Raw genomic sequence first — 12,564 nt, 5'->3', positions numbered from 1 at the left:
TGGCTACAATGTTTGGTATCATTTATGACTAGGCTTCAGGAAATGGCTCAGGTTTTTCAAAAATGCTAAATGCTCCAACTTCCTGAGGGGGAGTTGACTGACCCCCTCCGGACTTCCCCTCTACCCAACCTTAGGGTCTACATCAGCACCACCTTGTCAGAAAATTCTCGGGGGAGCCCTGATTGTACATGTAAACGTATTTCTAGTTAGCTACTGAAGAGCAGCTAATTGTCAAGAACCCATAACGGTCTATATTCTTTCATTTCTACTGAGGCAGTCTTCTGCCAACATCATTATTTGGCAAGAAAAGGAGCATTTTCCTGTCATTTCAGCAGTGTGGGTGACGCAATCACGCTGCCATGGGGTCGGGGATGCCGCTGCCACGCTGAAGGTGTACTCATAAATTATTCCAGGTTGGCAGGTCTGGAGGGGGTTTCCTGGGATAATAAAAGGTTGAAGACCCCTGTAATAGTTAGATTAAGTGTTTACATGCTTAGCTAGAAGAGCAATTTCCCTAATAATCCTGTTTACATGGACACATCTGAAATCAGGCTACCTGATGGGACTTTGATAAATGCAGAATCAAAAGAAACATTCTACCACAGCAACCATGTTATTTTTTGGGAAGCCTATTTGATTTGGAGCTCCGCTTCATAAAGTTTTGCATGTAAAAATGAATTCTAAGATGCACACGTTCAGTTTTTCCGAACACACTTCACTCGCACTAAACAGGGAGGCTCACTCGGCTGGTGCTGGCACATGCACGGATCAAATACACCGCTGGAACTCTGATTAAGGTGTTTACATGTCAAATTAATTCAAAAAAGATTGCTCAGATAATCAGGTGATTTAATCGGCGTATGCTTGCTTCGATTAAGACCTGATGCTGATTAAGATAAGCAGAGAAAGGTGTTTACATGACTAATGCCATACTCAACCCACTGCCATAATTAATATCGAATTATTAGTGTGCATGTAAACATACTCATTATGGGTGTAGTCTGTCTTTGGCTACTAAAGCTACATGTCAGCTAAAGCTACACGTGATTCAAATGGCAAAATTATCATGCGTTTCTTAAAATGCTGCTGAAAGAGAAAGTTAGAGAAAGTGACATGAGGTCACAAGACTCTTGCATAGCTTAAACCTGTAGCAATGGTAGGCTAGCTGTGCTCGTGACCTAGGGATGCATCAGCATGCAGTGACCTGTCCGCAATATGTTAGTGTTTCTGTGTGTGTTCAGTAATAGGCGTGGCCATGAGACAATGTCCCTGCCACCAAGTCAGTGTGGTGGCGTGCAGCACGGCAACTTGTGTTTACTGTATCAGTTTACACACAGCTGTTCCATTGTACTCAGGGACCCAGAGGGAGGGACAAACCTCTGACTGACAACAACAGTGCTTTTAATGGACTGTGTGTGTGTTTTGGTGAGTGTATTGGGTATGGGCTCCCAAGTGAAGGAGCGGTCTAAGGCGCTGCAGGCACCCTGGTTTGAATCCAGGCTATATCACAACCGGCCGTGATTGGGAGTCCCATAGGGCGGTGCACAATTGGCCCGGCCGTCATTGTAAATAAGAATTTGTTCTTAATTGACTTGCCTAGTTTAATACAGGTTAAATATGTTAGTCTGTGGTTGTGGGTTGGTGGATGTATCAGGTGTTAGGGTGTGTGTCAGTGTTTTACAAAAGTACATGGAGTAGCTAGCCAAATAGAAAAGTAGCAAGCCAGGCTCCCCTGGGCTGGGGGTTCCTAGGGGACTTGCCCCTCCGGGTTAAGACAAGTTATATTTTGGTGGACTGTGGTACATCCTTATGCTAGAATTTATTTTCAACCAGCAACTATCAGGAAATAACACTGATCACATTTTTTCACACTTTTGCAGTGTTAGTTTCTTCAGCTGTTGCACAAGATGATAGGAAACACTTAAAAATCCTGTAAGAGTGTGCTGGCTTCAAGTTTCCTTTTAAGAGACATTTTCTGCAATACAGGTAGGAATAAAGAATGATGCAGGTGTTAAACATGGGTTTTGCTACACAGAAAGCAGCAGTTGACTACTCAATTGTCAACATTTTGATTAAATCAGTAGACATATATGTCATTAGCTTTGAAAACAATTAAATCTGCTTTCTTTTATCATAGTTTTGGACCAGAGTGAGGCTCTCTCTCCACTAGCCTACCTATTGTTCCTGCAGTGAAGAGGATTCACCATCTAAAAATGTTTTAGTAAATTATCTGCAGATAATCGCTAAAAAGCCTACTAGTATGCAAATAATCAAGCCGAATGAACAGCTCTCTTACCGATGCAATTTGTTAAGCTACTGATGAGTCACTCACTTTAATGTCACTGTCTGGCAAGTCCTGATGTACTTCATATTGAAAATACACACAAGTCCCGATGTACTTCATATTGAAAATACACACAAGAACTCAGGGCTCTATGCTATCTTTTTCCCAAGGAGTACATGTGCTCCTAAATAAAAAAATGTTGGAGCACAGTGAACATTTTTCAAGTAACACAGAGTTTATAAACAAACAGTTTATTACATACATATTTATACTGCGTGTGTGAGCGTGTACTACGGGACACACATCTCTGCAACAGCACATACCACCAAAATCACACATTGACCCTTCTAGACGCAAAGGATATCAGTTGTCCAGCTGCTTTTGTATGTTGGCCGTCTGGCACGCTTAGAGGTCAGCCAGCGGTCCACGGCAGGAGTGGGATCCAACTCCTCGACAGAAGGCCCCTCCAGGCTGATCCTCATCAGCTCTTCGGTGGCTTCTTGTCTAGTTCTTAATCCGGTTCTGTGCAGAGAAGCCTCGCTGACACTTGTGCGGCTAAAATGAGCAGCACCAGCATAAGCTGCACCAACTCCAGTATGTTCTAGGGAAAAGATGATATCTTTCAATTTCATTTAAACTCTTACCATTAATTTATCAAAACCAACCATAGACGGATACCATACATAACCACTCAGGACTGTTAGTCTACCTTGTAATCGTGCCTGTAGGGGTCCTTTGTCAACATGGCCTCCCACAGGCCACTGTAGGCCTTGTGGCTGACCAGAATTTTCAGCCCCTGCCACTCATTCTGGATTGCAGCCATGTTGTACCCCAATCTGCAGGATTGAACAGAGCAAGTGAGTTTGCAAATATGCAAACATAACATTGTCTCATATCGCAATGCAGTGTCAAATAAATGATTACCTCTTTAGAGGCTCCTTGAAATGCCTCATCAGGTCTGCCACACCATCATCGCCAAAGGTGAGAGGGCTGGCCTGGTCTTCTGGCCAGGTGTCAGGGTTTAGCACTCTGAAAGACTCCACTGGGGTCTGGACTAGAGGTCGACTGATTAATCGGAATGGCCAATTTTAATTAGGTATTTTTGTGCGCTGATTTCCGATGTATTATTATTATTTATTTATTTATTTATTTTAAATATTTTTTTCTATTCATTTTATTTAACTAGGCAAGTCAGTTAAGAACACATTCTTATTTTCAATGACTGCCTAGGAACTGTGGGTTAACTGCCTTGTTCAGGGGCAGAACGACAGATTTTCACCTTGTCAGCTCAGGGTTCCAATCTCGCAACCGCACAGTTAACTAGTCCAACGCTCTAACCATTGCACTCCACAAGTAGCCTGCCTGTTACGCGAATGTAGTAGAAGCCACGGTAAATTGCTAGCTAGCATTAAACTTCTCTTATAAAAAACAATCAATCATATTCACTAGTTATAACTACAGATCCAGTTTAGGAGGCAATATTAACCAGGTGAAATTGTGTAATTTCTCTTGCGTTCATTGCACACAGCGTCAGGGTATATGCAACAGTTTGGGCTGCCTGGCACATTGCGAACTAATTTGCCAGAATTTTATGTAATTATGACATACATTGAAGGTTGTGCAATGTAACAAGAATATTTAGACTTAGGGATGCCACCCGTTAGATAAAATACCGAACGGTTCCGTATTTCACTGAAATAATAAACATTTTGTTTTCGAAATGATAGTTTCCGGATTCGATCATATTAATGACCAAAGGCTCGTATTTTCGTGTGTTATTATGTTATAATTAAGTCTGATTTGATAGAGCAGTCTGACTGAGCAGCGGCAGGCCCGTAATCATTCATTCAAACAGCACTTTCGTGCGTTTTGCCAGCAGCTCTTCACAAGCACAGCGCTGTTTATGACTTCAAGCCTATCAGCCTAATGGCTGGTGTAACCAATGTGAAATGGCTAGCTAGTTAGCTGGGTGTGCGCTAATACTGTTTCAAACGTCACTCGCTTTTAGATTTGGAATAGTTATTCCCCTTACGCTGCAAGGGCAGCGGTTTTTGTGGAGCGATGGGTAACGATGCTTCGAGTGTGGTTGTTGTCTATGTGTTCCTGGTTCGAGCCCAGGTAGGGGCAAGGAGGGGGACGGAAGCTAAACTGTTACACTGGCAATACTATAGTGCCTATAAGAACATCCAATAGTCAAAGGTATATGAAATACAAATGGTATAGAGAGAAATAGTCCTATAAATACTATATTAACTGCAACCTAAAACCTCTTACCTTGTAATATTGAAGTCTCATGTTAAAAGGAATCACCAACTTTCATATGTTCTGAGCAAGGAACTTAAACGTTAGCTTTTTTACATGGCACATATTTTACATGGCACATATTACTTCCTTCTCCAACACTTTTTGTTTTTGCATTATTTAAACCAAATTGAACATGTTTCATTACTTATTTGAAGCTAAATTGATTTTATTTATGTTTTATATTAAGTTAAAATAAGTGTTCATTCAGTATTGTTGTAATTGTCATTATTAAAAATAAAAAATATTTTTAAAAATTGGGCTATTAATCGGTGTCGGCCTTTTTGATCCTCCAATAATCGGTATCGGTATCGGCTTTGAAAAATCATAATCGGTCGACCTATAGTCTGGACACCCTCATCCTTCAGCAAACCACCAAACCTGGCTTTGAGATCATCCACGCTGATGTTGATGGCTGCCTCCATGTTCTGTTTCAGCTGGGGATTGGTGAGGTCCGTGACGCCTTTCAGTTTCCCCTTCAGTGTTATTCCCTTTAACAGAAATAACACACTCACACAGAGAGAGAGACACACCAACACACAATTACATGTCTGGCCATTTGTTCTTTCTCCCTTAATTTTTAAAAAGACTTCACTGCATTTCCCTCCTTATCCTCAAATCATTCTATTGGGCAACGAATTCATTGATTCTCACACAGAATCTGTCTTCATCATCGATTTTAATCAGTGATTTCTTTTACACCCTAACAAGCTCTCGTCCTAACACACCTGGGATCTCCTCTCATCATCAACCTGCTGCTGAGAAAGCATGGTCTGGATCATCTCCAGCATGCCTTCTGCCTTTGCCCGAAGCTTTAGTGCTTCCAGTCTGGTCACTGTCTTCCTAAACTCTGATGTGGCTTGGGGGAGGATCAGGTTATTCCTTTGCAGGGTGAGGCTAAGTGAGGTTAGCTCCTCAAACATGTCTGAGAGAAAATGGCAGAATACACAAGTGCATTCTCCATTTCCCACTTTATCTGTTAAGCAGTGAGTAAATAAACTGTCACCTGTCAATTACTTGATTCTGAAAGTTCATTTCAGTCTTGAACCAATTTTTTTAAACTAGTGCGGTATTACATTTCCTGTGTAAAACTTCTTTGCCCGCCCTTGAACTTCCGCTGTTGTTGAGGCTACGGCCAGGTGCTCTATGTGCTGCAGAATAACGGAGTACTGGCCTTCGTCAGTGACACGGCCCATGTCTTGTCCATGCTGCATGAACACTGAGGGCTCTGTGGACATGGGGGATCCAGCGAGTTCCCTTGACAGAGCGCAAATATCCACACCGAGCTCTTGCCCGAGAACATAGAGCTCTCGTTTGGATTTTCCAATGAAGTGATACGTCTTCCATATCAGATTCAGAATATCACGACAGACACCTTTGGCTCTTTCTTCTGAATGGTCAGTATTGCCAGCTCTAGCCTGTTAAAGTCAGAACAGAATCTTCCAAACAATTCACCGTCTCCTGTCTCTTGTGCCAACAGAAAACAATAATTCTATGTTATTTACCATTCCAGCACTTAGCGCACGCACACAGACACACACAGTATTGTTTAACATTCTCTGCTAGCAAATAAAACTAAATCATAGAGAATTTATCAGTTACAAACCTATGTGGCATACAGTGGATTGTGATTATATGCCCCCCTGCCTCTCATAGGTGGGCAATCACTCCCCCATGGAGGCACCATCTGCCCCTGAAGGAGATGAACTTCTTCATCCATGACCCTCCATCCTCCTCTTGGCAAACAGCACGAAATGTAGCCTTGGTTGCATCCAAAACACTTCGAATGACAACATAAAACAACAATTATACAAAAGTATTCCTGACAAGCTAAATTCTATCTCCATTACGAATAATAATTAAAATTGACACAAGAATAAAGCCTATAAAGAGAAACAACTTACTAATGGCATGGGAGTGCTCAAGGGTCTGTTGTCCGACCAGGAGATTGACTGGCTTCCCATCCTCCAACAAGCGCACGTAGACAATCTCGCATTCGGTGTTGGATATATCTGTCTCCGTCTATTACAACGGCAAGATAATTCTCAGCTATCAGCTTCGCTGACAGGCTCTCTCATGTCAGAAACCTGACTAATCATCCCCGCACATCTTACATCATTGTCGTATGTGGGATTAATGTGCACTCCGTTTTTGTGGTGGAGTCTGATAATCGGCCCAAATTTGACGAAAGGTTCTTCTTCTTTCGCAAGGAAGTATGCGATGTTTATCTTTATTTTCAGCTGCCTGTTCCTCCTCAGACAGCAGCACTTGTTTCCTCAAGGCTGCTGACACCGTGCTTTATGGTGTCTCCTGTCTCAACAGGTACAGATCTCTGCCGCTGCGAGATGTTATCTCTTTTCAGATGTGGGTTTCCTGACATGAAGGACGAGTTGCCCTCCTATCTCTGCCATCTACAATATTTGCAGAACATGATGTTGTTTTCAAACTCTAGCCATGGGAACATTTTGAACCAATTGGCATTGAATCTATATCTTCTCCCTCCGCCGGCTACAGTGGATGTTAGTGACAGTGGGGGTCTCGCTAACGTTGTTCTCAGAAGCTTCGCTAACGTTGTTCTCAGCAGCTTCGCTAACGTTGTTCTCGGAAGCTTCGCTAACGTTGTTCTCAGCAGCGTCACTAACGTTGTTCTCAGCAGCTCCGCTAACGTTGTTCTCAGCAGCGTCGCTAACGTTGTTCTCAGAAGCTTCGCTAACGTTGTTCTCAGCAGCTTCGCTAACGTTGTTCTCGGAAGCTTCGCTAATGTTGTTCTCAGCGGCGTCGCTAACGTTGTTCTCAGCGGCGTCGCTAACATTGTTCTCAGCAGCGTCGCTAACGTTGTTCTCAGCAGCGTCGCTAACGTTGTTCTCAGCAGCGTCGCTAACGATGTTCTCAGCAGCGTCGCTAACGTTGTTCTCAGCAGCGGCGCTAACGTTGTTCTCAGCAGCGGCGCTAACGTTGTTCTCAGCAGCGGAGCTAATGTGGGTTCTCAGCAGCGGCGCTAACGTTGTTCTCAGCAGCGGCGCTAACGTGGGTTCTCAGCAGCGGCGCTAACGTTGTTCTCAGCAGCGGCGCTAACGTTGTTCTCAGCAGCGGCGCTAACGTTGTTCTCAGCAGCGGCGCTAACATAGTTCTCGGAAGCTTCGCTAACGTTGTTCTCAGCAGCTTCACTAATGTTGTTCTCGGAAGCTTCGCTAACGTTGTTCTCAGCGGCGTCGCTAACGTTGTTCTCAGCAGCGTCGCTAACGTTGTTCTCAGCAGCGTCGCTAACGTTGTTCTCAGCAGCGTCGCTAACGTTGTTCTCAGCAGCGGCGCTAACGTTGTTCTCAGCAGCGGCGCTAACGTTGTTCTCAGCAGCGTCACTAACGTTGTTGTCAGCAGCGTCGCTAACATTGTTCTCAGCAGCTTCGCTAACGTTGTTCTCAGCAGCATCGCTAACGTTGTTCTCAGCAGCGGCGCTAATGTTGTTCTCAGCAGCGGCGCTAACGTTGTTCTCAGCAGCGGCGCTAACGTTGTTCTCAGCAGCGGCGCTAACGTTGTTCTCAGCAGCGGCGCTAACATAGTTCTCGGAAGCTTCGCTAACGTTGTTCTCAGCAGCTTCACTAACGTTGTTCTCGGAAGCTTCGCTAACGTTGTTCTCAGCGGCGTCGCTAACGTTGTTCTCAGCAGCGGCGCTAACGTTGTTCTCAGCAGCGGCGCTAACGTTGTTCTCAGCAGCGGCGCTAACGTTGTTCTCAGCAGCGTCGCTAACGTTGTTCTCAGCAGCGTCGCTAACGATGTTCTCAGCAGCGTCGCTAACGTTGTTCTCAGCAGCGTCGCTAACGATGTTCTCAGCAGCGGCGCTAACGTTGTTCTCAGCAGCGGCGCTAACGTTGTTCTCAGCAGCGGAGCTAACGTGGGTTCTCAGCAGCGGCGCTAACGTTGTTCTCAGCAGCGGCGCTAACGTTGTTCTCAGCAGCGGCGCTAACGTTGTTCTCAGCAGCGGCGCTAACATAGTTCTCGGAAGCTTCGCTAACGTTGTTCTCAGCAGCTTCACTAATGTTGTTCTCGGAAGCTTCGCTAATGTTGTTCTCAGCGGCGTCGCTAACGTTGTTCTCAGCAGCGTCGCTAACGTTGTTCTCAGCAGCGTCGCTAACGTTGTTCTCAGCAGCGTCGCTAACGTTGTTCTCAGCAGCGGCGCTAACGTTGTTCTCAGCAGCGGCGCTAACGTTGTTCTCAGCAGCGTCACTAACGTTGTTGTCAGCAGCATCGCTAACATTGTTCTCAGCAGCTTCGCTAACGTTGTTCTCAGCAGCATCGCTAACGTTGTTCTCAGCAGCGGCGCTAATGTTGTTCTCAGCAGCGGCGCTAAGGTTGTTCTCAGCAGCGGCGCTAACGTTGTTCTCAGCAGCGGCGCTAACGTTGTTCTCAGCAGCGGCGCTAACATAGTTCTCGGAAGCTTCGCTAACGTTGTTCTCAGCAGCTTCACTAACGTTGTTCTCGGAAGCTTCGCTAACGTTGTTCTCAGCAGCGTCACTAACGTTGTTGTCAGCAGCATCGCTAACATTGTTCTCAGCAGCTTCGCTAACGTTGTTCTCAGCAGCATCGCTAACGTTGTTCTCAGCAGCGGCGCTAATGTTGTTCTCAGCAGCGGCGCTAAGGTTGTTCTCAGCAGCGGCGCTAACGTTGTTCTCAGCAGCGGCGCTAACGTTGTTCTCAGCAGCGGCGCTAACATAGTTCTCGGAAGCTTCGCTAACGTTGTTCTCAGCAGCTTCACTAACGTTGTTCTCGGAAGCTTCGCTAACGTTGTTCTCAGCGGCGTCGCTAACGTTGTTCTCAGCGGCGTCGCTAACGTTGTTCTCAGCAGCGGCGCTAACGTTGTTCTCAGCAGCGTCGCTAACGTTGTTCTCAGCGGCGTCGCTAACGTTGTTCTCAGCGGCGGCGCTAACGTTGTTCTCAGCGGCGTCGCTAACGTTGTTCTCAGCGGCGTCGCTAACGTTGTTCTCAGCGGCGTCGCTAACGTTGTTCTCAGCAGCGTCACTAACGTTGTTGTCAGCAGCGTCGCTAACATTGTTCTCAGCAGCGTCGCTAACGTTGTTCTCAGCAGCGTCGCTAACGTTGTTCTCAGCAGCGGCGCTAACGTTGTTCTCAGCAGCGGCGCTAACGTTGTTCTCAGCAGCGGCGCTAACGTTGTTCTCAGCAGCGGCGCTAATGTAGTTCTCAGCAGCGGCGCTAACGTTGTTCTCAGCAGCAGCGCTAACGTTGTTCTCAGCATCCCTAACGTTAGCTGCCATGTCAACGTTAGCCGCCTCAGGTAAACCTTGTGAAGAGGTGTCATTAGTGGAACCTTGCGAATCCCCCTTGCTGGATTCCTCTTTCTCCTCGTCTCTTTTTCGCTTAAAATAAAATGTAATGTGCTTAATTTTTAGCGACGTCAGCACGTTAACTTATACTGATACTTTTTCCAGTGTTGTTCACCTTTCTCTCACTCTGACTGGACTGCGTCATCACAGAAAACTCTACTGTGGTTGGCGCATGCCACTTGTGGAATGTGGGGGTAAAATAGGTTACGGTAGGTTGTAAACATTAAACATTCACCACTATGAACAGGGCTAGACCGCCTCCCATCCCAATCATGCCCCCTCAAACCACAAGGTCTTCGAGTAAATAACAGTTTTGACCGAATTTCCTTCCCATTGCAACTAATTGTCACGCAATTTTTCATTAGACCTAATTAGTGATTGCAATGATGCTCGCAAAGCATCCCAGACCAGGCTATAGTTAATGTTAGGGATTTAGGCGAACATCTTGTTATATCCTGAGCAGGACTTGCCCTCCACACACACACACACCTGAATCAGCCACTGTCGTCCGCTACATAGGACCACTTTATTCCCATTAATTTACAGGAGATGGAGGCCACATTTGCTCAAGAGACTAATAAGGCACTGTTCTAATATCCACTCTAATATACCTCGTAGAGTGAAGCAATGTATTGGTCATGTATTAGGTTTGCAAGTGGCATGCTAGTATGGATATTGGAACGTTGAATAACTATAGTGTAGTTGGAGAAGGGAGAGTGGGAGGGCGGGACAGTGGGATAGAATGTGGAAGAGAGAGTGTAGAATATTGGGAGAGAGAAAGAGAGAATGGAGAGTGAGAAAGCAAAATAGGGAGAGAGGGAGAATGAAATAGAGAACGGTGGGTAGAAACAATATAAGAGCGTAACTGGCATCGCTGCCTCAGCAGACAGTAGATCGTAATTGGAAGGTTTATCCAAAGGCAGCCGTGTAAACAACAAGCGACAGTTAGAACCACGATGATAAAAGACGGTATTGTGACATTTCTCTATGAGGATGAGTTATGTTTGTTATACTGCACGGCTGCAGCTAGGCCTTTTGAATTGTTATTTTTTATTTAGTCTTGACCGTGATTGCTGGGAAACTCAATATTTCCATTGGTTGCATGTGTGTCTGAGGAATATTTTAACATTTGCTGCTCACACTACGGACCACAATTCTCATCACTGGAGCAATTTTTCAAGTTGCAGTTGGCATAGGATCTCTCTTCTCTCTCCCTTTGTTCACTCATCTGCTGTACTGTATCAGGTGTACAGATGGGGGGGGTTGTGTGTATGGTGTATATTATTGTCTGTGTTAGCCTATATGCATCTTTGTGGCTTTATGTGTTGGCAGCATGATGTGTGCGTGTCGGTCTGCATCTGTGTGTGTGTGTGTCAATGCCAAAAACACTAGGCCTATCCTTTTAAAGGCCAATTTGTCCAATTTGCACTGATGCAATCAAAGTGATCCCAAGCTGTAGTGACCCTTGCGTGGCATACAACTACAACTGACAATCAATATGTTCTGCATGATTTAGGGCAATTTGCATTCCTCTTGTCGCTCGTGTTAAGCCCATCCACTGACCACGGAAACTGGCTATTTATGATACAAATGAAATCTACCCTTTACACATACAGGGAGACATTCACCCTCTGCTCCCCCAGGGCATGTTTTGTTTGCAGCGCTCCCGGCTCTTTCAGCTGGAAGACTCCACTTATTCAGCGCTTTATTCAGCAGAAAAAGGAAGCCAAGAAAATTTGAGTAACGCCATGCCAGGCAGGCTGATGCGCAAGCGCTGTAGTCAGAAATGGAATTTGTTCCACTCGCTTGAAAGCGAGACTAGGGTGACTCCTTTTTCTCCACATTTTCTGACACCCCCTTACACATACCCCAACCACCCAGTCCCCCTTTTGGCGAAAGCTTTCTGGCATTTTTATCCCGTCGCCAATTTGTTAGTCCTCATCTGAGACGTTGCCGAGGCTTGGACTCCACAATTTCTGCCTGTATTGCTGCCTGGAGGTAGTTACCCCTAACCACATGTCACGGCTTTCGTTGTGGGAAGGAGGAGCGGACCAAAATGCAGCGTAGTTGTGATTCATTTTATTTAATAAGGAAGCTATACACAAACTAACAAAATAACAAACGTACAAAAACCGAAAACAGCCCTATCTGGTGCAAAACACAGAGACAGGAACAATCACCCACCAACACACAGTGAAACCCAGGCTACCTAAATATGGTTCCCAATCAGAGACAATGACTAACACCTGCCTCTGATTGAGAACCATATCAGGCCAGATAGAGAAATGGACAAACAAGACCTCCAACATAGAATGCCCACTCAGATCACACCCTCACCAACCAAAACATAGAAACATACAAAATAAACTATGGTCAGGGTGAGACAGTGCCCCCAACCCCAAGGTGCGGACTCCGGCCGCAAAACCTAAACCTATCGGGGAGGGTCTGGGTGGGCATCTGTCCGCGGTGGCGGCTCCGGTGCTGGACGTGGCCCCCACTTCACCGTAGTCCTCCCCCACCTTGTCCGCTTCCGTGACCCCCTAGCCACGGCAACCCTACTAAATAACACGGGACAGAGGGGCAGCTCGGGACAGAGGGGCAGCTCGGGACAGGGGGGCAGCTCGGGACAGGGGACAGCTC

The sequence above is a fragment of the Oncorhynchus masou genome, chromosome 8, assembly GCF_036934945.1.
Source record: "Oncorhynchus masou masou isolate Uvic2021 chromosome 8, UVic_Omas_1.1, whole genome shotgun sequence".
Taxonomy (NCBI): domain Eukaryota; kingdom Metazoa; phylum Chordata; class Actinopteri; order Salmoniformes; family Salmonidae; genus Oncorhynchus; species Oncorhynchus masou.
Note: the sequence above shows the minus strand (reverse complement) of the source record.